General features: G+C 42.5%; 1 protein-coding gene and 1 long non-coding RNA gene across 3 annotated transcripts in view; one reads left to right on the top strand and one right to left on the bottom strand.

Moving 5' to 3' along the window:
- Positions 1 to 1,970: 1,970 nt before the first annotated feature.
- LOC130535732 (uncharacterized) lies at positions 1,971 to 5,348 on the bottom strand. The gene is made up of 3 exons (XR_008953196.1): positions 4,012 to 5,348; positions 3,553 to 3,932; positions 1,971 to 3,333 (listed from the first exon to the last, which is right to left on the bottom strand). It is a non-coding gene; the product is annotated as an uncharacterized LOC130535732 (long non-coding RNA).
- A 149-nt stretch (positions 5,349 to 5,497) lies between these two features.
- Positions 5,498 to 21,234, top strand: part of tspan9a (tetraspanin 9a) — a 134,617-nt gene continuing 118,880 nt past the window's right edge. For both annotated transcript variants that reach the window (XM_057050965.1, XM_057050964.1), the window contains exon 1: positions 5,498 to 5,638. The gene's annotated coding sequence lies outside the window, so the exon portion shown is untranslated. The remainder of the gene's footprint in view (positions 5,639 to 21,234) is intronic.

Raw genomic sequence — 21,234 nt, 5'->3', positions numbered from 1 at the left:
TGTTCTTTATGACTGTTTTATATCAGACTTTGGCTTAAAGGAGCATTTGTATAGATGAGTTTCACATTACTGAACATCACGTCCTCAGTTTTATACCTGTAAAACCTTCAGAAATGTGAGGTTTACTGTCTTGTGTTCACAGTGGAAGACTCTCTCCAAAAAAAGAAGGCTAAATACTTTATAGAGGCTGAGCAGCAGAGACTTCCACACAGACAGCAAAATCCAGGATGGTCCCATAAAGACAACTATGTAAGTCCACCAGGAACTGAAAAACCAGGCCCAGGTCACATCTGAACATTTTTCTTCTTTTTCAGGGCAAAAAACTCACTAATACTCAGAAGAGAGACTGGAAGAGAGAGTGAAGCTACAGAAGGTGAGAAGATGTTTCTAGTCAAATCAGTTCAGTATGATTCAGAAAGCTGATCTGTCTTCATGTTTGTGCTGCAGAGTCTCAACAAGATGCTGTTGCTGCTGCCTCAGAGTTCACAAGCTCCCTTGTGTCACCACATCCAGGGACTCAGCTCACAACCCCAGTACCTGCTGCACCACGTGAGGCTCCCTGTATGCTGTGCACCCCCTGAATTCCCCTAATGTATATTTCTTTACAATTGTGCTACAACGTCTAGGCAAGATGGTCTTATTCAATGTAACTATTCCAATTATTTGACTGACAGACAGACAGACAGACAGACAGACAGACAGACAGACAGACAGACAGACAGACAGACAGACAGACAGACAGACAACAGACAGACAGACAGACAGACAGACAGACAGACAGATAAATAGATAGATAGATAGATAGATAGATAGATAGATAGATAGATAGATAGATAGATAGATAGATAGATAGATAGATAGATAGATAGATAGATAGACAGTGTGAATTTTGAACCCATTATTGATGTATATAACTGCCTCAACTGTCACCTTTGTCACCTTTTCTAGGATTAAATGCATACTTATGTTTAGGATTAGTGACGGAGTTTAGCCACAATTTAGAGACTTGATTAAACAAAAATGGACCTCATATTTATTTATTAAAATCTCCAAAATAATAATGCTTAAAACACAATTGTAATATAGCAACCTCAGCAGGGCGTGGATGTGTCCAAAAGTAACAGCATGCACGGACTACTAATGTGGCGGGAATGTTTATTTGGAGGCCTAACACAGGAAAAGTCATTTAAAGCTGCTTATTCTGAAAATAATCAAGAACTTTTTAAACGCAAAAGATGCAGATTGAAACCAAGTGATTCCATTTTATGAAAATGTGCTGAGGATGTTTTTTCCACATATATGAGCAGGTTGAACGATGATGCGTGTAATCATCTAGAGCAGCCAGCGTTCACATAACCGATGGCAGCCAACAGAACCGACCTTGGAGCATCAGCAAGGGTCCGCTCGCAGCTCAGACGCGTGCTGTGTTGAATACACTGCCAACAGGATTTCATCAAGACTTGTGGACAATGACATGGAGTTCTGACCCCTGTGACCCAAATCGGGCATAGTTCCATTTCGTTGCTACAAGACAATTATCTGCTATAATATCCAGGAAGAAAGACCGACAGAAAATACTAGATCACAGTCTGCAGGTCGGGTCAATGTGTGTGTTTTGCACCCATTTCCATGTTATCCCCCCTCCCCCCTCCAGTTAAATGAGCCCATCTCACATTTAATAATGGGCTAAAATGACCGAGTAAATCATGAGGAGCACAGTAAATGAGCACAGGAGTATAAACTGCAGCAACCTATCACAACTGCTAATTATCCCCCTCGGGCGTGTTCACCCTGAAATTTGACCGTTGGTCACGGCTGTTGTAGCACACACTCCCTCAGCTCAACACTCAGAACAACTTCACGCGCTCTAGATAGATCAGTAGAGGTTAATTACCCAGTTACAGCAGCTACTCTTACAGTCAGGCACTATATCTACATATTTTTGAGCACTACAACAATACGACGGCAGTGAGATGCAGCTGTTCTGCTCCAAACGTGGACTCTGGACATTTTTGTATTCTATAAATCATGTCTCGGTTTCGATTTACTGTGACAAGCCAATAATCTGATCATCTCAGCGCAGTCCTTTAATGATTCATGTTGAGGACGTGTGTAATTAAGGAACATCAGTCATACTTTATCTCAGTTTATGTTCTGAGCACCTGTGTTGATTGTGCAAATATTAATTTTACATCAGGTTGGTCATAAACTGTTACTGCAACAGTTATCATTCCCTGGTGTCAGCTCATGCCGAGTTTTGAACCACACATGTGTATTGTGTAAAGATAAGTTGTCTGCTAAGCCTCTGGTGCCTCATTTTCTTGGAAGATGCTGGAACAGGCAGATTGTTCTAAAAACATAATACATGTATAGGAGGGACCTGGTGGCAAATTTCTCCTAAAGTGCCTTCCTCAGTGAGTATAAAACTTGGCTGTTAGAATTTGGAGTGTGCATAAGGCGTCATCCCAAGTCTGGAGAGGTGCAGTTGGCCTGGTGAGCATTCAGGTACCTCGGTGACCGGAAGCAGGGCAGCGGTGACTTCTGTCCCAGACTGACTTTTGGTTTTTGATTTACCACTGTATTTGCTGTGTGCATTAGTTTGGTGAATTATTCATTTGATCTTTCTAAAATTCTGAATGGCATTTTAGAGGACATCTTCTGGTACTCCGTGTCTCTTTTTTGGCACGAACACGCAGGCAGGTATTTTTGCTACACTACGGTTAAAAAATCCTGCCAACAGTTTGAACTTTAATTTTGGAGACGTGAGGATTTCAGTGCACAAACAAATTTCTTTTCAATTCTGCTGTCCAACATAATCCCACCAGAGAATCCCTTTAATCCAGAAATGCTCCTCCTTCAGGAGAAAACTCCAACTGTGTATGTTTGAATGTTTAAATAAAACTCCACATTACAAAATTACATGTTATCTTAGCTGCAAAAAGGATTTAATTTGTTGTATTGGAACAAACCTGCTATTCACAAAATGATGAATTTTAGATCAAGGAAGTATAATGAGCAGACTGTTTACTACAATAAGAGCAAAATGGTTTCCTGGTGGGATCTCAGCAGTTAAAATTTCCTGTTTATGCACTCCTCTGTGTGAGATTTGCAAAGCTGGTTGAGAAGACCATTAGCATACACTTCAGCTTCAGTAACAAAGCCTCTACTAAGAGTGTTTGGTACCACATATCAGTGACAGCAGGAATGCTTCAGTGCTGAAGACGTTGTCTGACCATTGACCCACTGGGTTGCTTTGAAGTGCACGCAGGGTGCTGCTAAATGAGTTCTGCATTTGCATTAATGGACTGCAACGAGGCAGGTATCTGAAAAACACTGGTTTAAACACTGAGTGTTAGCATTAGCACAGACTTAGCAGTAATTGGAAACCTAATTTCTTTAATATTGATCATTTTGTGTTAGTTTGCACAGAATGTTGTTCTATTTAAAAGTTATGTTTTTAATTAAAACTAAGGGATTTTTAAAAAGTCTTTACATCAACCTTTAAAGGGGATGCCATTTGTGTAGCTACATGTAATGTGAACGGTTACATACCAGTATGTAAGATGTGTCTGTGTCTTCTGTCCGACAGAGGGCGCCATTCTGCAGAACAGCAGAAGGGTATTTATTGTCTGACACATGGTCCACACTCCACTGCAGTTGAAGGTTATCTGCCACACAGGGTAGTTGCTGCACCATCCCTTCATGAAGCAAAGTTGAACCACTGCAGCTTTATCGGTCATGAGTGGTTTTGTTGTTTGTCTCACTGCTGCTCATCATGGTCCAGGAGCTGCTGTAATCTGCAGATCAGATCTTTTTCAGGTCTGTCTCATGACAGTCGTCAGGTTGTTGACCCTGTGTGCTTGCTCCACTGTCCTGCTGTTGATGGTGTCTTTATCTCTGCTGCAGAGACCAGACTGGTCTTATTATATCCTCTGCTTTAGTGAAAAGATGTACAATTTTATCTCCAGAGACACACGCTAGTGGCTAAAATGCATGTACAGGGTGGCTTACTCTGTGTGGAGTTTGCCTGCTCTCCCCAGTTTCCCAGTTTCCTCCCACATTCCAAAACCTTGCACAGGTTGTATTGCTGCAATCATCATTATTGTGGCTGGTTGTTGTTGTTTTGTTTTGTTTTTTGCCTGGAAAGATGGAAAGGCAGTAGGTCAGCTATATTTTGGAATGTCAGCTTCAATCAGAGCATCATTTTGAACTTGAAGAAGATGTCAGATCCAGATCGGACATAAAAAATTACTCTGACTTTGAAAAAGGAGAATTATTTAGGGGAGAGGAAGACGCAGAGGTTGAATCTATTCCAAATTTATTATGGGAGGAGGGGAACGACGATGAGGATGATCAGGCCCTTTATCCCTGGTGAGGAGGGTTGAATTGATTGTAAATATTCATGGGTTTTGTCCTATTTTTTCTAAGCTCTGCCCCAAGGACTTCCCAACTGAGTTGTTTCCCAGCTATGTGGACAGCAGAGGCCATCAAGACAACTACTGACCACATTTCTGTTGCCATCTCCATGGAAACACGTACCATCCAGAAAGCTAAACAAGGTCACTGCACTGAATAAAATAAAGAAAATGAACTGTCCTGTTACAAGAAGATGAAAATATTAAAATAAATATTTTCATAAAATAAATCGAAACTTTTAATGGAATTTTCATGAAATATTGATAATTGGTGATGATTACATTTTGGGGATGTTCCAGATCCCTCACATTTAGTGACTTTGACCTCTGATCTTCCAAAGATCTACTGTGTGACAAACTTGTATTAGTACTGCCTCTTCATACAGTATAATCTATACTAAATAGTATCTGGATCTAGGAATTTGAAGGATTCTTTTTCACTTCTTGTTTTTAAGTTGAACGGCCTCTACAAGTGCTATCATAGGGCTTGTAAAAAGTACAGCAATCAAAAATGGTTACTGTAAGCTATTTATTTAAGAAAACTGTTTGCTTAACCTTTATGAAAAATAATGTTTTCAACATATTAAAAGTATTTATAGATATTATTTCACATTGTTTACTTAACCATTTTACCCCTTTTGAGGTCTCAGGGAGGGTACGCAACGGGCTGTGGGGTCCACCCCCGGATTAGTCTTCAGTTCATCACCAGACCCTGTGTCAGTGTTTGTGGGTTTGGTACCTTGCTCAATGATACCTTAGCAGTGCTCTGAAGGTGTTCTGGTACCTTCCTCTACAACCAGAACAAATTCCCTGTTTTGTCTGCACTGGGGCTCAAACCTACAACCCTCCGCTTCTCAGCCCAGTTCCCAACAGACTGAGCAACCACTGTCCACATAGATGTTGTCATATATATTTTATATTTCTGATAAAACGTGATCGGTTGCCAACAACGTCGAGAGGAAGGTCATATTTTATGCTTGTGTCTGAGGATTAATGCGGTTTGCTGTCTGGTGTCCTCTCCTGTTAGGCGCCTGTAGGAGTCACTAAACTCTCTTTTGCTTCCTCGTTTCCTCGTCGAACGTCCCGAAACGTTTCAGAAGGAGAGAAACCGAGCGCACTGAACTTATCTGTGAACTTTTGGGTTTGTTCTGAATCTCTTCTCCCTGGGATTCGGTTCTGTCTGACAGCTGAAGCCGAAGTCGATCTGGATCCGATCAGCTGAGGTAAGAATTCGACCCCGCAGCGCGCGTGAGTCGACAGCTGATTGACCGCTTGTGCTCATATTGATGACGAAACTGATGAATTCGCGCCAGATGGAGACGGTTTTATGGCATTTCTATAATTTCATGTCATTGCTCGTTCGCCCATCACGACTTTCTCACGTGATCCTTCCATGCTCCTGTTAACCAGCGAGGAAACTCGGATTCAAAGGAGTTTGTGATCTATTTTCTTCTCGGAACTTTTAATTAAATCAAGTTTTCCTTCTTTGTTTTCTGTTCACTCTTGGTGGGCACGTTAGGATAACTGCAGAGGTTTACTGGGACCACATTAAAACAGGCTTTTTTTAAAACCTGCTGCTGCATGAGTGTTTCTGCAAGTCAAGTTTATTTTGGTGTATGGGTGGGAAGCCAGAGGTCAAGACCCCACATTCCTGACTTGTCTGGTGGGTGAACTCCCATCATCACCCATACAAAATACATGAATTTACTTTTTTCCTCACTTTAGGACAACATCTACATATTACACATGTGAACACTGGGCTCCAGTAATAAACCCCCTCCACCAGCACAAACTGACCCCCGGGATCAAACGGCGCTCTCCACAGCTAACATTCTGTACAAATCTGTAACAATCGGAGCCATTGTCATGCATTTCCCCTGCGGGACTTGCTGACCGGTTCTCTGCTGGGGTAAACAAAAGAAGCAATGTGATCCTCTCACAGTGTTTGTGTGTGTGTGTGTGTGTGTGTGTGTGTGTGTGTGTGTGTGTGTGTGTCTCTCTCTCTCTCTTACTGGCCTGGACGGTCCTGACAAGGCCTGGATCCCGAACCCAGCCCTTCGTAAAGGTTCCCGTTCTCTGAGAGGAGGCTAATGTTGGATCTCATACTGCTGGGCCTCACAATGGCTGTGCAGCGTGACATTTATTTCTCATTTCTCTTCTTTAGTTGCTTTAATGACTGACGTGCAGAGGAAGGTTGATGGAGATGTTGCTGGACCTACTGTTGCACCCCTGGTTCAGAATATGCACCACTGCTGTTAATGTCTGGTGATCTGATGGGAAATTGGCCTGGACGAGGTCATTGGGTTCCTAAACTAGACATGAGCAGATGAGCCGGTTACTGATGCTGCCAGTTTTTGTGTGAGGGCTCAGCGGGTTTAGGGTGATCAAGCTTGTTGATCATAGCGTGCAGAGCTTCCTCCTGCGGAACTGTGGTCCTGGGCCAGTTCACTGTCTTTTTTTAAATCTCAGTATAGACAATAAGTAAATGGAGCAACTCAGCAGCATTTTTTCACATGTTTACTCTTAAAGTTTGTTCTACCACCACCAGAACTGAGGCAGAAAAAAGCAGACCCTTCATGAAATTTGAAATTCAGGGCCAAGGATAACTCCTTTAACCTTTAAAGTTGAGTTCCAGATCTTTGCACAAAAAATATATTAGAAGAAATAAATGATTGTGTAGCCAGGGTAATGTTGTTTTATGGGCCATTTTACTTGTTACAAAAATTCACTTGACAAACGTGTTTTAATAATATGCCCATTTAATCTTTTTGCATCATTTCTTGTACCTTAACATTTTTCTATACTGTTAAATGATGCTGTACAACTTTATGCTATACTACACTGAACTGTCATCCTATGCTAACATATGCTACAATACTTAACTAGACTCTGCTACGCTACATTGTACCAAACTGCACAATGCTATGCTATGCCAGTCAATGCTATGCCAAAGTATGCTCAACTGCTAGGGTATTCCAATTAATGCTATGCTATCTGTACTATACAGTATATGAAAATGAACAAAGAGTGGGATGAAACACAGAAACAAGGTAGAAGAGCTGAATAGGAGGAGGAGAAGGGGTAGAGTAAGGAGGTGGATTCCAGCGTTTAAGAAGACAAATCAAGGTTCTGATTGATGGGCTCTCTTCCTGCTACACACTCCTGTTCTTTCCCTCTCTAACATGCTTTGTATTCTCCCTTCTTTCAAGATAAAAAAACAAGCTCAAAGAAATGAGTAAATAATTATTTTGTTCTGCATGTTTGAGTTGATGAAACTTGTTTGACATATGAGCGCATCGACACACGTGGATATATTTTTGAATATTTATGCATGACTGTATTTTGGCGCTTTGACCTCAGCTGTAGTGGCTGAAGTATCCCAGCGGCCATTTGGCAGGTTAATATGAACTATTAATGCTCTCCTGAAGATGAATCTACTCAGCCAGTTGACAGGTTTTGTTTCTGACCTCAGGCTGTTGGTTCTGTTGTGTTAGCCAAAGCGTATTTTGTGGCTGATGAGTATTTTTGTGTATTGCCTCCATCAGGTGCCAGAAAGGAGAAAAAAAACAAGCTTGGGAGAAGCAATTTAGGGCTAGAAAAATACTCCTTCTGACAGAGTTCGTGCTTAAAACCTTTGAGAATCAATTTACATTGATTTCTTTATTAATAAACTTGTTACGAGTGGCAGATGCAAACTGAACCTGAAAAAGCAGAGACACACACAACAGCCAAAGATGAGCAACAAGAAGCTTTAATGAAGATTTTAACAATAAGTAGCCTTCAGTCAACTCAAGGTGGAGAAACTCGGGAAACACGGTCGGGTCAGGCTGGGCAGCATGAACAAACAATGAGTTTGGAGCTTGAAACAGGAATCCGAAAGCTTACAGGTAGTCTAAAACATTTAGGAGCCAGGCTGTACCATGGAAGGTTGAACAACGATTTGGCAAAGATGGAAGTGTCAACCAGTCTTTTAAAGCAGGAGGCAGGTGCAGATGATTGTCCACTGCTGTGAATCACCTGTGTAGGTTGATTAGCATGAACTGCAGAGCAGCAGCCCCGCCCAACCTGAAACTAGGGAGAAACAGAAAAGAAGAGAGGGGAAGAGGGCACACACTAGGGACAACTCCTAAAAAAGCTGGTATGTGGGGTTGGATCTCCGTGGCAATGGATAGCTATGGTACAACGAAGCGCACAAGAAAACATTAAACTGTGAGGAAAAATCTGGGCAGCAGAACCGACACACATGGGGGAAATATTCCCACAGATGGGAAGCACCCGTCCCAGGACGAGGCGCTCGTGAAACAGCCGGCTGAAAGATCTTCGATTAACAACTCCAGAACAGACGAGCCAGAACTGCTGTGTCAGCAGAACTCCGAGGTCCGTCTCTGTCCAGGTGGTGCACGGTTCCAGACCCTCATGAGAGGGGGATTAAAATCTCAATGTGAGAGGGTTTGAAACCTTGCTGCCTACCGACGTACGCTGTCAGTTAAATCTCCCCTCCCCAAAGGAATTTAAATACCCACATGTCAGGTTAAAATTTGTTGCCTTTCTTGGTTCAGTTAATGCCTTCACTGCCCAACTGAGGGCAGCGACGCAGTCCACTGTGCTGAATAAATGTTTTTCCTCATTGTAAAAATGAGACTCGTCAGCCAAACTCCCAAGGATAGATCATCCTTAACGTGGCGGTGGGATAGTAAATTGGGTTGTGATGGCATGGCTACGTGGAGGGGTTCGGAATCGACTGCCTATTAGGTGAAATTAAATCAGATATTTCTCATTTCTCTGCTAAGGATATTGTGGTCCGTGACCACGCTGTTCATACAGATACCAGCAAATGTACAATTCTCTGTTCTGAGGAGCATTTTACTCATGCTTGAAATGCTACAGGCTGTTTTTACACACAATAACCACCATCATGTGTTAAGTCTTGCTGTCCAGAGCTCACTATGGCTTTATTAAGACAAAACTGGTTTTATTTAGGAAAATGAAAAGGTGGTTAGCGCCATTCTGGGTTCCCATCCCCTGTTCTCTCTGTACCGGTGTGTGTTTGCTGTCTCTGAGATGCCTCCATCCCCCTAGGACCTGTATGGATCCCTGGCACGATCATGCTCGACTAATGTTCGATTCAGATCATTTTTTTTCACAGAGAAGACAAAACAATCTCTATAGCTACACAAGCTCAGTAGTTGCTCTGCTTTTAGAACCTGCGTACAGCGAGTCATGCTTCATCCTGACATCTCGACTGCTGCCGCCAGGAACGCCTCCGAGCCCCAAATCAGATCTGCCCATGCGTAGGAATGGACCGTTGAAGCCGTAATTACTCTGTTTTACAGGTCTTGGATAGGACTGATTCTCCTCTAAATATGTCATTACATGCTAATTATGTATTGTGACACATTGATTTGAACTGTCACTTAATGGTCAAAGCAACATCTTGGACAGAAAAAACCCAAGTTTTAAACTCTAAGTGGTGTCTATGTGCGTGTGCGTGTGCGTGTGTGTGTGTGGGGGAGGGGACTGTTCTCAGGTGACCCGGAGAGGGTCGTGCTGATAAATGACAGCAGCACTGATTTCCCTGCTGCGCTATGTGTGTAGTGTCCTGTAAGTCTTGATTAAACATGCTAAGGTCTCAGCGGGCCACTGCGGTGGTGCGGATGGACCAACCAGCAGCATGGCTGTAACGCAACGCTGACAGAAGAGCTGTTCAAGTGCTCTTCAGCAGTCTGACCCGCTGCGACCCCTATCATTTGCTTTCTCCTTTTTATTACCTCTCTCACAGCCCCAGTGTAGCAGAAAAAACTTGCGTTGCTACAGAGAGGCCGACAGTTGTGAGCTTCTTTATAATTAAGGTGGAGATGAATGTTTTTCAACCTGTCCTGCTCAGCTCTCAAGGTTCTTGTGGCATAATTCCAAGTAGTGGCTCTTTGTGTGACCGCTTCTGAGATGTGATCATGTGGCCCGCCCCGGCGCGTATAAATAAAGTTTTATCTCCCGTGACTGAGGCTTCCTGTTCCGAATATTGTTGCGCTCTCCCCGAAGCCTCAGGCCAGTCTGACGCACACTCCAGGACTTTCCCGGGTTAAAATTCTAGACCTAACATCTGATGGGCATGGCGGTGAGGTGGTTTGTGTGGATTGGGGCAGGATCTGAAGCTAATGACCAGGCAGGAGAAAAGATAAACACCGACAAGCTAAAGTGAAAATGAAGCTGAACAGAGAAAATCCCTCACGGTCTCTCAGTTTTGTGATCTATTTTTAACAATTAAGCATCCACGGACAACTCGGATTGGTCCCTTGATATATAGCCTATAATACTAGCCTGACATCTATTGAAATATGATTCAAAAATACAGTGAATGGCTTTAGAGTGAAGATCACATCCCAGCTTTGGCCCGAAAGGCCTCAGATTACGAGTCAGCCTTGTGTAATTCCTGTTTGGCCCAGTGACAGATAACACTTTTTTACATATTTTTTTTTTCTCATTACCCTGGGCAGATTGAAAACATGGAAGGAAATGTCATTTCCTGACCTTTGACTCAGACCACCCAGTAATGAGAGCCAGAGCAAAACATACCAATCCCGGCCTGTCGTTTATTGTTGGCTCACTCTTTGGAAAAGGTGACAGTTTGGAGGGGGGTTATTGGTAGAATTCACATGAGTTTTCTGTCCTCTGTTTTTTTCACACTGGCAGAGAACAAATGTTGCGCGCACCTGTAAATTTAATGAGGACAGCCTGCGGGTTATAGGGAGAAGACTGTTCTGCCTCTGAGGAGCAGTAAGATGTTCACGGCCATTCAGGGCCTGTCAGCCTGTGCTGTGTGGACGTTCCCTCACCTTGTGTTTAGCTGTTTTGCTCACTCTTTTATGATTCTGGCAGGTTTGTGCCATGTGACTTGTTTCCACATTCCCTCACTTCTGTGATAAGTGATTTATTTGTAAATGACACAGCTCATCCTGTATTTCCTCCATGGTCTCTCGGCACGACACCCTCTATTCACAGCTAAGGCGATCAGAAATAACCCTGTGTGCTCCTGTGGTTGTATTTCATGTTCCTACTAATGTTGCTTTATTTCTTTGGACGACTTGTGAGAAGCTAGTTGTGTGTGTTGTACAGGAAACACAATTTTGGGACTGAGTGGCTCATTGTTCTGGAATCTGTTATAGGTCTGCTTCCTGTCAACTCACATCCAAGTCAGTGACCACAAGAAATAGTCCCTCAAACTGTGTTTGTTAGTCTCTTTATGGTTGTATTAAATATCATGGAAAGTCTAATCTGGCATTTAGAGAGGTCACTAAGACACTTATGACGATTCCTTTGGAGAAGTAGCCCCTGTAATGTTTCTATATTTAATATGAATATCAGGGAAAAACCAAAACAATATTTAGTTTTGGGGCAGAGTTTAACTAGACTGTTCTCACCTCTTTAAGTACATTCGTAAATCATTCAAATTTTCATTCAAAGTTTTAAGTAACTGGAGATAATCAAAGTAAGTTTTTCAGTAGTTCGACATATAGCCATCATTGGTTAGCTTCATATGCTAAAAGCTTTTATTTTCCTATTAGGAGCTGCAGGCTACTACTTCCATGAGCCTGGACGGTGATTTTATGTAACATTTCCGGTGTGAACAATGGCTACTGCTCTTTATTCTGGACACACTGTCGGCTGGAAGCCACAGGGAATTCTCTGCAGGCGCAGAGCTCTGCAGAGCTCTGATTGTAGTCCGACTTGTCTTTCGATGGCAGCTTCTCTGCAGTGTGGCACTGACCTCTTGCAGGGAGCGTTGGTTCTGCAATCAGGTCTTGTTTATCAGGTTTAGTTTTTGGATGTCTCACATTTGCAACCACTGTTCTTGGTTTTTAGGCTCAGGAAGAGTGCTGCACTTTCTGAATGCAGAAGCAGGAACATCTGGGACTCTCAGGGACTAATAAAGGAGGTTTTTCACCGAGGCTGGTTTATCTGGACAGTTCTTCACTAAAGTGCAAAGGCAGGAATTAATGGGCCAAGGTTGTCACAGTGAATCCCCAAAGTAGAGGAGAAAACCCTGGAGAAGCAGTTTTTTGTTACACTCAAGTCCACTCCGGAATTCTGCTCACGGCTCCTCCAGGGTCTGCCTGGAACAGGAGTTAATAGTCAGGTCCTCACATGCAGTTGGCATTGTCGAATTCATTCTCTCAGCTGCTCAGATAAGAATAATCCCTTCTTTTTTGTCAGCTTGTGGAAAGATGGGAATTAAACAGCTAGCCTTCAGGAGTTGTGTTTGCAATGGGAGCATGGCCATTATGGTGTAACAGAATTTTGTTTTTAACAGGAACTTGAAACAAACATCTTCTTGCCAGTAATACTGTAAGTGTGAAAGATCAAGCAAATTATGAAATATGCCAAGAAATGTCAGCGAGTGAAACAGAAGGAGAAAAGAAAACGATGATATCATTTTGACTGATAAGGTTTCGCTGTGCGTTCACAGAATGTAATCAGCTGGAGGAATTTAGGAGATCTCGGCAACAGTTTTTACAGTATAGAATCATTTCGCATGTAAAGATGGAACTGATCAATAGTTCACGGACTTATCGAACGCTGCGTCGTCCTTAGCATTAGCAATTAGCTTTTGGCTTGTTTGTTGCAGCAAGTCCCAGTTATGCAGATGTTTGTTCCGAGTCTTTATTTGATGAACAATTTATGTGGGACAGTAAAAAGTCACTGAAGGCTGAGTGTGAGACAACTGTGACCTGCTGTTCAAGTGGCCCCGCAGTACTGTCGACCAGACATCCAGAAAGGTGAAAAGGTCCTGATGTGGCCTCCAACAATAATGACACCTCGGGGTGTTAAAGGAATGAACACATATAGGGCGCCCTGCTCCTAGTTGATCAGCAAATCACTCCAACAGCCATCCCATTCCAGCATAGTAATAATCCACATTTCCCCTTTTTCTTTGATGATAATAGGGCAGCTTGCTGAGACAACGTACCTCTTCCAAACCCTCTCAAGGCTTCGAATATGTTTTAGTCGAGACATAGCTTTACCGGAGAGGACTAGTGCACTACTGAAGTTGTGATGTTTTAAGTGACTGCTATTTATGGTCACTTTTACTGACGGTAACGCGATTTAAAGGTTTCCTTGTATTGAACGCCATCTAGTGGGATGTGAGCGGCACCGCTGCGCGTACAGTTTTGTACAATAGTGTTTTCTGTTAAAACTTTGTCATATAAAATACATGTTGATTTCTGTTGTGCGGTAAATTTTGATTTTGATTTAATTAAATAGCTAAATGAGCCCTTTGCGATTTACTTAAAAATAAGAGAGGACAGGTGGGTTGACTAAAGATTGGATCTAAGTGAGGGAGAGCTAAATGTCGCTCATTGGAGGATAATGGTAAAGCAGGGACATTGAGTAGACAACAGGCTGTTCCCCATGGCCGTTTATCCCATCGACAGAGAGCTGCCAGACCAGTGTCACTGATTTAAAATCAATTTTCTCTCACAAAATTACGTTAGGAAAAAAATTACTTCTGTGCTGTTGGAAGAGCTCCGTGTTCTTGTCGACCGCTAGAGGTCAGTGTGACCCTGAAGTGGAGGCGGGAGATTGCAGCAGTGGTGTGAGGGGAGATGGCTCTGCATGGTGCATGGTGCAAAGCCTAAGCGGCTTCCCTCTCCAGCAAACTAAATCTCTGCTTTTCCCCACCTTCTTGTTTTCATACTTCTTGTTTCCCTTCTGCCTCAACCTGAAACCCATTTACTGTATTTGCATAAGCCGACTTCAGAAAACAGTGCTCAGCTTTGTGTTTTCCATCAGTCCGTGTGAGCTGCCTCTTCAAAAAGAAGAGATAATGACTCCGGTGCCTCCGTTGACCCATGCCGGTCTATTCCAGGCACGACGAGAGATGATCCCAAACGCGGTTAAGTAAGAAGCCGCGTTCTGGAGTCAGTGGGCCAATCAGTGTTCGACTTCCACTGGGTCAATCAGGGGAGTGATTCCTCAACAGGGGAGGGGTCCTAATCCTTGTGGGACCATGATCTGTGGCCTCATTTCACACTGCCAAAAGCAGTCTGTTATCAAACCTGTGATCTGACCCGATGTGGCAGCGATTGCATTTCCTCGCCCACCCCCAGGGCTCCACAATCTCAATGGCCATAACAGGAGCCATCCTTCATCCCTGTCCCCTTATTGATCCCCATTCATTCGGGGCTCAGTCCCCACCTCCTTCACTTGAGCTGCACCTCAGTTTTCCACTCGTTCACCATTGACCTCTGCTCTCCATTTGGTGGCAGATATAATTGGACGGGCAAAAGATTGGCAAATGTTGGTGCGGGATGGGAAAGTAATTAACGCCCAGCATGCTGTTGTGTGGATCACCCGGGAGGCGGGGGCGGGGGGTTAACTACAACTACAGGCACCTCTGTATATCCGCGAGAGCGTGGTGGGGGTAAATTCTTCAGATCTGAGGCCCCTCTCTCTCCACAGTCATGGGGGGGGGATTACTGCTATATCACTCCATAAATCACCTGCTTTTCATACCTGACCAATGGCACTAATGGGGTGCGGTATCTCATTTCAATGGGGCAGCGGTGGGGGAGGTAGGCAAAGGCGAGCGAAGCATCGTTTTCCAGCTCCGCCGGCGGGAGCATCTGTTGGCCCGTGCAGGAGCGACGGCTTGTGTCATAAATCGGCGCTCCTGTGATTGAGCAGATCCTTTATGATCACCGCAGATACAGATGTTTCTCTGATGTCAGTCATTCCGATGGTTAAGTGACGATAAATCCACTCCCGCCGTGTCGCATCGTCAGTGTTGTCCCGGAAACACAGCGCACACTTTGCCCGCGGCACAGCCGTCAAATGTAGCTGTCAGCACCTGCTCAGGCAGTTTCAGGTGGAGGTCAAAAAGAGCAGCATGTTTAGGAATGGACTTTTTACCGAATCACCGACTTTACCGGACAGTCGATCATTTTTCATCCTTTTGTCATCAAATAAAGGATCCAAATTCTCCTGATTGAGTGGAATTATTACAGTGGGCTTGATAAGCAATCGTTTGAATTCCCAACAATTGCTTTATCTGAAGATGTTAGAGTAGATTTGGAGACACTCGTAAATCTCAGATGTCGGATGATTAAAGCTGCTTATTTTCTGCCGAGAACAAATATGTTTTGCGCTGCTATAAACTGCCTGCCGTGTGTGAGCTGTTGTCAGCAGATACTCCAAGATACTTTGCACCGTTTTATTATGCTAATTAATAATGACAATCGAACCTGACTTGCTGGATTGTAACTAGCACACCTAACTGTGAGAGCTGCTACCACTTAAGATATGTGTGTTTATTTGGATTTGGAAACCCTGTTTGGGTCTCATCCTGTTTTTGATCATCTTGATATGAACTACACAGGCAGAAGCACACACATTCTTGTACTTCTATCTTTGTGAGGACCTTTATAGACATTATTCATTCCCCAGCTCCCAACCCCAACCATCACATCTGACCCTAACCAATACTTCAATTCCCAAAAATGTCCTTGCTTTTCTAGTAGAAAGCATATTATGGTACTTTCTATGTAGAATGTAAATATATCCTTGTATGTTATTGTATATCAGATCATCCTTATTGTGTTACAAATTCCATTATTAGTGTTAAAATCCTAAAATCACCACGGAGAAATGTCTTGTTGTCACCTCTATTTCAGTACCAGGAGAGGAGAGAAAGTTGGCAAATATTAAACGTGTTCTCATCTGTATCTGAGATCAGACTGTCTTGTCATGCTAGAGCAATAGACGAAGATAAGAAACTGTGTTCTGAGGCCTGATTTTAGTCTTGGAAATGCCGCCTTGAGCATCCGTACCCAGAAAAGATTGGCAAAAACAATTGAATTAATCACATTTTTAGCTAATTATTGGTTGAATTAAACAGATCAGAGCTCATCGGGGAGGTCATTTTATTTTGTTTCTTCGTGGGGTAAACGCGAACAGTCTAGAATATCAACAGGCAGACTAATCCCTCTAAGAAGATTCTGTGAGGCGATCACTGTTTATAGGCACCGTGCTAACCCGAGGCGGCAGAGCCTTCCTCATCCTTCAGTTCAAATCTAGCCAGCTGCTCAACATTAAGCATTTAACAACCTCAGCAAATATAAATGTACAAATTAGTGTTTATAGTGTTTGTTTTACCGTGTGGGTTCATGAAATGAGAAAGGGACTAGACCGAGGCTGGTCTGAAATGTGCTTTCTGGTGATTAAACAATGAACACAAATAATTAAATGAGAAAACATTCTTATTATTATGGATGATTCATTTTGTTGTTCTTTATTAAGGACAGTTGTCTTACTGCGGTTGACATCCGTTTATACAGTATATCCATAATAACTGTTTTCAGTATGGACTAACAGCATATGTTGTTGCCTGAACTTACTTGGTTTAAATCAGGCGTTCCTTCCTCCACAGTCTCCTCCTGAGACAGCTTCAGGCCGTGGTTCAAAAAAGCTATCCAAACTTTCCAGCTTGGCAAGTGCAGGTTAATGACTCTCGGTTCATTCCTATTCCCTGGCTGAGATTGAAACTTTGTGGACTCTTCATGGATAAGGGCTGCAGAGCTGCACGCCATCTGTGTGCTGTGCTGAATACACTTTCCAAATAATTGCAACCCCCCACAAATTTACTTGAACTTCAGGTTGAACTAATTAGATGGTAACGATTCTGTACAGATGTTCTTCACCACTTACAAATGTCACTAACATGCAAATAATGCAGATTGTGTCCATACACAGTGTTCCCACACTCAGCACTGCTGGCTTTCTTTCCAGGATTATTAATTAAGTTCTGAGCCTGAGTCCTGATGCTGATTTGTCTGGACACGTTTTTTAAACATAAAGTAGGCTGTGGGTTCAGTGTGGGTTCAAGGAGTGGTTTTCAAACAGGGGGGACGCAGTGTGACAGGTGGTGTGACAGGAGGTCCGCGAGGCTACTATGAATGCTTTTTCCACTGTCAAGTACAACCAGCGGACGGCTCTAATTTCTTTATTTATATTCAAACAGTTTTTCATTGTTGGCATTGACAGGTTTGTGACTGGACTAGCAATTAAATGCAAAAACTCTTAGCTCAAGTCAAGTCTGCACCAGCTGAAAAACTGCTGGAATTCAGTACTAGATGTTAGATTCTAGCAGGGAAAAAAATGTTTTTTGACTTGGCAAAACTGAACCATGAATGTAATGTAAAAGTGATTTTTGATAAGTTTAGAAGAAATTTGCTAAATTATGTCTACCATTAGTAATAACAATATCGTGCAGCTGTATTATTATCAAATACCGTATTTTCTGGACTATAAGTTGCTCCGGAGTTTAAATCACACCAGCCAAAAAATGCATAATAAATAAGAAAAATAGATATATAAGTCGCACTGGACTATAAGTCACATTTTGGGGGGAAATTTATTTGATAAAATCCGAGACCAAGAACATACATTTCATCTTGAAAAGGCAATTTAAAATAATAATGGATTAGCAACAGGCTGAATAGGGTTACGGTATGCTAATGTAACACATTCACATACATGACCCATAACGAACTGAGTATGTGTCTGCTTTGTTAACGTAACAGATTAACAGTTATTCAGATAACTATAGAATAAGGAACATCCGCACACGTTTACCAAACAATCAAGTCTCACCCCATAGACGAAGCGCCGCTTCCTCTTCTGCGTCGCTAAAGGAACCCGTTCCTCAGGTACAGGTACACAGGCCTAGACCACCCTCTTGTGGTTGTCAGTGTGAAAATAACGAACATGTGAAATTCTGTAATAATGTATTTATTTTTACATATAAGTCGCTCCGGAGTACAAGTCGCACCCCCTGACAAACTGAAAAAAACTGAGAAAAGTGCAACTTATACTCCGGAAAATACGGTAATAGTAATTAGATAATGACATATTTATTTGTGTTTTATTTTATTTATTTGAGAGCTTTGAACAGGTGTGGGGGGGGGACAAAAATATTTGGGAAAGGAATAACCTCTATTATTCATGTTCTTAACAGAGTTAACATTTTTACGTGCACAACACTTTTTTTACCTGTCCATTACTTCTCGTATCAGGTCCTGGCAAAGGGCATAGTTGAAGTTGGAATCAGTGATGACAAAACTTTGATTATCTAGTTATGTTTCTACAGCAACGATCCCTATTGTTGCATTTATCAAATCATCCATCTGCAATATGCTAGTAATGGAATCTTGAAGGTCTTTTAACAGGAACTGGCCTTCAGTTTTGGTTTTAACAGGATAAATATGAAAAGAAGATGACTCTTTCCTCCACCATCAGCTGACTGCAGCTGGCCCGTGGACGAAAACGTCAGTTCTGATTCTTAAATCACAGATTGATTACGCAGGCTGTGTGCTCGTCAGACATTACAGACCTTTTGCGCTGCCATCGACACTGACGCGACGCTAACGGGGGAGCGAATGTGTCAGGTGTCTGGTGGGAAACTTCACAGTTCCGTGTTGACTTTCAATCAAAACTGACGCAGTTCCAACATTAAATGCGTGATACGCAAGGCAGAAATGTTACATCCCCTTGATGGTGTTATCATTAGCTCAGGCATAATCCCCTTAAGTATGAGGATTTCCACACCAGCTGGAATTCTTGCCAGCGTGTCAGAGCTCAATGATGAATGAATGTGTTCTAATGCTAAATGCTCAGGTGTGAAAGACACGGGCTGGCACGCCACAGTTCTGCGTAAGTGGGTTCCGAGTGATGAGCTGTTGGCGTTAAGCCGAGACTTTGGCCTTATTCATTTAAGGTCAGCCACCCCTTTATGTCTGTGTCTGACACACATGCACACACACACACCTTTTTATTTATACCAATGTCATCTTATTACATGTTGGATTTGGGTTTGTCATGTGAGCAGACGCAGATGATTCTGGGTTCCTGCAGAGATTTTATTTATTTTTTCTTTCTTTCATTGGTGTCCATTTCTGAGTACATTTCTTTGCCCCCTCTGTCCTAAAGCTCTCGGTGGAGTGGATAATTGTCCCTGTAGAACTGGGATTCCTGGAGCCCAGCCAGAGTGAACATTGGTTTTAGATGAAGTTTCTCCCTTAACATCAGCCCTGGTGGTTCCAAACTTCTTCATTTCAGAATGCCACCGTTTTCAAGTGAACCTTCCGCAGAACCTTTCCCAGGTCTCAGCTCTGATACAGTCCTCTCTGAGCCCTGGAGGCAGTTCCTCCCACCTCATAACTTGGATTGATATGCAGCCAGCTAAGACCTTGAACAGACAGGTCTACAGCTCTCCAAATCATGTCTGATCAGTTGAATTTACCACAGGACTCTAGTGTCAAGGTGGGCAACCATTTCAAACCTGATGTAAAAAAAGGAAAATTGCCTGAAAACATGACCTCTGTACATACAACACTTGTGCTCCTTTTGGTTGGAATATACATCATAGTGGGCTTCCCATTTGATTATACAGCCTCAATAATTTCTCTTTAATCAGATGTGAATCTTTGTGTCCGTGTTTGGACAGTTCAATCATCTTATAGTGGGGCATTTTTATTTTGAAGGGTCCCACTGGTCAACAAAATGCTTTCCTACACAGTTGAGCTTGATTGTGCAGAACAATGCACATGCATAGTGTGACACTGTAAGGGCGTTTTCATGCATATGGATGTATGCAAATATCACGTTTGGCTGAGATGATATGTGGGATGTGCTGGGTGTGACGCCGGTATTATTTTTTTCCGATGGTTTTCCCGCTTTCTTCTGATCCCTGAAGACAATGTATTCACGAAAGTTTAGCCATTTAGAGTTTGACTGTATGTGGCAGCCTTGCTTTGTGGATTTAAACAGTTTGCAGGCAGCATAAATCAAAAGAATGTGTAAAGTGGCATAAGGCTTTTCTAAATTTTAAGAATGTTTTTTATCTGATACCCTGCACATGGAGATAAAGAAATCCATTAAAGGACCCCTGTCTGGCATTAAACGGTTTTGATCATACTGTGTGTGTTGTGCGCCGATAATGTCAACACACACCACACATCTTGATTCTGTCTTCCAATCTCGTCCTGCCAGTCAGAAATCACATGTGTTCCGACAGAAAAATAGCAATGTCTGGAAAACACAACATACACCGTGGCAGAGGAAACACAAAAAGAGGGAATGATGGCGGCCTTGGCACTATTTTCAAGGGAAAAATCTAAAAGTCAAAAACAAAGAATGTTTCAGTAGGTCAGCCGTGCCTGTTTTTTATTATTTACACCTGCTTCCTTGTTCCTCAGTCTGCTCACTTCTTAATCATCTGTACATTCCATGAGTGCTTCAGTTTCCACCTGCAACAGCATTGCAGTCAAGTAGTTGGTGAGCAATTAGTGATGGAGAACAAGTGCATGAAGATGGTGTTCCAACTACAACCCCCCCAGCTAACAAACTGGGAAACTATAAAAGCAAAAAAAACCTGCCTGTTACTATACATTTTTTATCAAAATGAAATATTCTAGCTATGAGTACACGTAAAAACAAAACTAATGTTATAGTTAATAGTCTACATATTAAACTGACAAAAAATGGATCATTTTCAATATTATAGCTAGTTTGAAAAATAAATACTGATTGGCTCCAGCGGCGCAAAGTATTCATTTAAAAAAAAACCCAAACAATTATAGGCTTTGAATCAGAACATTTTTAGATAGTAGTAGATAAGTAGATTACAAACTAGCTTCGAACTGCATTAAAACACAACAGTAGTCATTAAAAGTCCAGACTCATGAAGTCTTAATGATGACAAGTGTGTGTTTCACTCACTGTTAAACAGGCACATGTCGCATGGCACACACTTTCTTTTAAATAC

This window comes from Takifugu flavidus, chromosome 13 (genome assembly GCF_003711565.1).
Source record: "Takifugu flavidus isolate HTHZ2018 chromosome 13, ASM371156v2, whole genome shotgun sequence".
NCBI lineage: Eukaryota > Metazoa > Chordata > Actinopteri > Tetraodontiformes > Tetraodontidae > Takifugu > Takifugu flavidus.
This window is presented reverse-complemented; position numbering and strand designations above follow the sequence as displayed.